The sequence below is a fragment of the Lathyrus oleraceus genome, chromosome 5 (genome assembly GCF_024323335.1).
Source record: "Lathyrus oleraceus cultivar Zhongwan6 chromosome 5, CAAS_Psat_ZW6_1.0, whole genome shotgun sequence".
Lineage (NCBI taxonomy): Eukaryota > Viridiplantae > Streptophyta > Magnoliopsida > Fabales > Fabaceae > Lathyrus > Lathyrus oleraceus.
The window spans coordinates 606,660,881-606,665,047 of record NC_066583.1 but is presented as its reverse complement, the minus strand read 5'-3'; positions in this window follow the sequence as shown (position 1 = coordinate 606,665,047).

Sequence of the window (4,167 nt, the reverse complement as noted above, 5' to 3'; positions counted from 1 at the left end):
TACCAACATAAAGGTGTCCGACATCTCCTACCATACAAAGCTTCAAACGGTGCCATACCAATGCTCGAATGAAAACTATTGTTGTAGGTAAACTCAATCAAAGGTAAATAACAATCCCAAGCACCTCCCTTTTCCAAAACACAAGCTCTCAAAAGATCCTCTAATGACTGAATCGTCCTCTCAGTCTGACCATCAGTCTGCGGATGATATGCAGAACTCAATCTCAGCTTAGTTCCCAAAGCCCTCTGCAAACCTTCCCAGAACTTCGATGTAAATCTAGGATCTCTGTCCGAAACAATACTAGACGGAATACCATGCAAACTTACAATCTTCTCAATATACAACTCGGCTAATCTCTCTAACGGATAATCCATTCTGATCGGAATGAAATGAGCCGACTTCGTCAATCTATCCACAATCACCCAAATAGCTTCAAAATTCTTATTTGTCCTCGGCAAACCAGACACAAAATCCATACTGATACTATCCCACTTCCACTCTGGAATAGTCAACGGTTGCATTAGCCCAGACGGCTTCTGATGCTCAACCTTCGACTTCTGACAAGTCAAACAGGAATAAACAAAACTCGCAATTTCTCTTTTCATTCCCGGCCACCAAAAGGCATTACAGAATACTCATAATGTCCATACCTTGTCCTGAAAGCAGTCTTCTGAATATCCTCAGTTTTCACACGTATCTGATGATACCCAGATCTCAAATCTATCTTGCTGAACACACTCGCACCAACCAACTGATCCATCAAATCATCAATCCTCGGCAAAGGATACCGATTCTTGATCGTCACTTTATTCAATTGCCTGTAGTCCACACACAACCTCATAGTACCTTCTTTCTTCTTAACCAATAACACTGGTGCACCCCACGGTGACACACTCGGACGAATAAACTTCTTATCCAACAGATCTTCCAACTGACTCTTCAATTCAGTTAACTCAACAGCAGACATACGGTACGGAGCCATCGATATCGGTCTAGTACCAGGTACCAAATCAATCGAGAACTCAACTTCACGCTCTGGCGGCAATTCATTCACTTCTTCAGGAAACACATCAGGAAAATCACACACCACAGCTAGATCACAAATCACCAGTTTATCTTTAGCCTCCAAAGTCGCTAACAGCATAAACAACTCTGCCCCATCTGCTACTGCCTCATCCACTTGTCTCGCTGATAGAAACAAACTCTTTCCTTCTTCGATCTCAGGAAATATCACAGTCTTATCAAAACAGTTAATAGAAACTCGGTTAAACACCAACCAGTTCATTCCCAAGATAACATCAATCTGCACTAGTGGAAGACACACAAGGTCTATCCCAAAGTCTCTACCAAAAATACTCAAAGGACAATTCAAACAAACTGAAGTAGTAGTCACTGAACCCTTCGCAGGAGTATCAATCACCATACTTCCAGGCATCTCAGATATCTCTAACTTAAGTTTCACAGCACAATCCAAAGATATAAAGGAATGAGTAGCACCTGTGTCGATAATAGCTACCAGAGGAAAGCCATTAATATAACATGTACCTCTGATCAAGCGATCATCTGCAGAAGTCTCAGAACCCGATAAGGAAAAGACCTTGCCTCATGACTGATTCTCTTTCTTCGGCTTAGGACACTGTGGACTGATATGACCCAACTCTCCACAGTTGAAACAAGTTACAGTCTTCAACCGACACTCTGCAGCCAAATGACCACCTTTTCCACACTTGAAACACTTCATCTCAGCACTGGTACACTCATGGACACGATGTCCAGCCCGACCACATCTATAACACTTAGCAGGGGCACTAGAGTCTCCCCCACTAGGCCTCTTCATCCCACTCTGTCTCTGAAAACCTTTGCCAGCTGCATACGGTTTTCCACGATCATTCTGATTCTTGCCTTTCCTATCAACTCTCTGTTGATAGCTCTCTGCTCTGGCTTTGGAATCCTGTTCAAAAATCCTGCAACAGTCAACCAAGTCAGAAAACACTCTGATCCGCTGATATCCAATAGCCTGTTTGATCTCGGGACGCAACCCGTTCTCAAACTTCACACATTTCGAAAATTCTCCAGCAGCCTCACTATAGGGAGTGTAATACTTCGACAGCTCTGTGAACTTAGCAGCATACTCAGTAACCGACCGATTGCCCTGCTTCAATTCCAAGAACTCTATCTCTTTCTTTCCTCTGACATCTTCTGGAAAGTACTTCCTCAAGAATCTCTCTCTGAACACAGCCCAAGTGATTTCAGCATTCCCAGCAGTTTCCAACTCAGTGCGGGTAGCAACCCACCAATCATCATCTTCTTCTGACAGCATATGCGTACCGAACCTGACCTTCTGGTTATCGGCACACTCAGTTACTCGGAAGATCCTCTCGATCTCCTTCAACCACTTCTGAGCGCCATCTGGATCGTATGCTCCCTTGAACATTGGAGGATTGTTCTTCTGGAACTCACTCAATTGACGAGCAGCTCCCATTCCCACAACATTCGGATTTCCTCCAAGTACTCCAGCTAGCATACCCAGAGCCTCAGCAATCGCAGCATCATCTCTACCTCTTCCAGCCATCTCTATTCTGAAAATCCAACAAGCTAAAACAATAAGTACTGATAGGGTTACACAACACCTATCTCGTACAGGGGAAACAGAATAATTACGACTCGACTCGACCGACTATGCTCTGATACCACTAATGTAACACCCTTCTAAAATACCCCAAATATTTAATTAAAATAACAACATATATAAATCAGAGTAATTGTGCATCCAAGGGTGTCACACAACATTTCACACTATTCATCAAAGTAGCCTGTCATGCTCATTTATTTATCAAATAAAACAGTTGCATAATACGCAGCGGATAGAAATCAAATTATCATTCAAAACATGTAACATATTACATGTAAAAATGGTTTACAACCAATCAATAAAATATTCAAAACATCCCATCCCGATGTTACATCTATCAGAGCATGACCCACTAAGGAGACTACACTAGACTCCAAGTATTAGCTTCTACTCAACTCATTGCCCGTTACCTGAAAAATAGTTGTAAGGGTGAGTTCCTCAATCGATATAATAAGCATTATAGAATATAATGTCATGTTAAGTAATTTAACACATTAATCACCCTAATCGTATTCGTACATTCAGTAACGGCACACCAACTCAAACATCATATTCAACACCAATACAACTCATATTCATACTCAATGGCAACACCACACACGTATAATATTGGAATACATCCATTCATATTGTACGCCATACATAATTCATGCAATGAGACTCCACACATGCGGTACCGACTATTCTTGAACATATAGTTCAAGCTCACCGATCAATCCAGATACGGCTACTAAGCTCACTAGTCCCACTCATTTGAGACCTAGTGACTCACTCACTAATTCCTCACCATGGGAATTAGCTACAGCCCCAAAGGCTATGCTATGCACACTAATCATCTAGCATGCAAACATCAACAACAAATCCACAATGATTCACTCACTAATTCCTCACCATGGGAATTAGCTACAGCCCCATAGGCTATGCCATGCACGCTAATCATCTAGCAATGCAACATCAACAACAATTCACAAGGGACAGATGCTCACACTCTAAGCCATACAACAGTCCATTCACAAATACATGCATAATATATATATTCACAACATTATGCATATCATCATACATCATCAACACATGTATCAACACATCATATCATGTTAAATAATTAAACACAGTATTAGCACACTCTACTAATACCTATACTGCTCAAAACAGCGGGAAATAATCCCTACTATATCACACACTGATATAGGCAACCACCAATTAGGCACACAACATTTAAACTAACAAATTTTCCACTCTGCAACAGCGTTAACCGGTTAACGCCCTGGGTTAACCGGTTAACGCAGGCAAAACACGCTTACTGCCCAAAACTTAACAGTGTTAACCGGTTAACGCCCTGGGTTAACCGGTTAACGCAGGCAAAACACTACTAATTCTCAATTCGTAACAGTGTTAACCGGTTAACACCCTGGGTTAACCGGTTAACGCAGACAAAACAGCAGTTCCTGCGCTAACACAAAGCAGAATGCAGAATTCTCCGCATTTTCCGCCGTTAGAGGACTTCCGGACCTCCGATTCCGATTCCGTAGAAA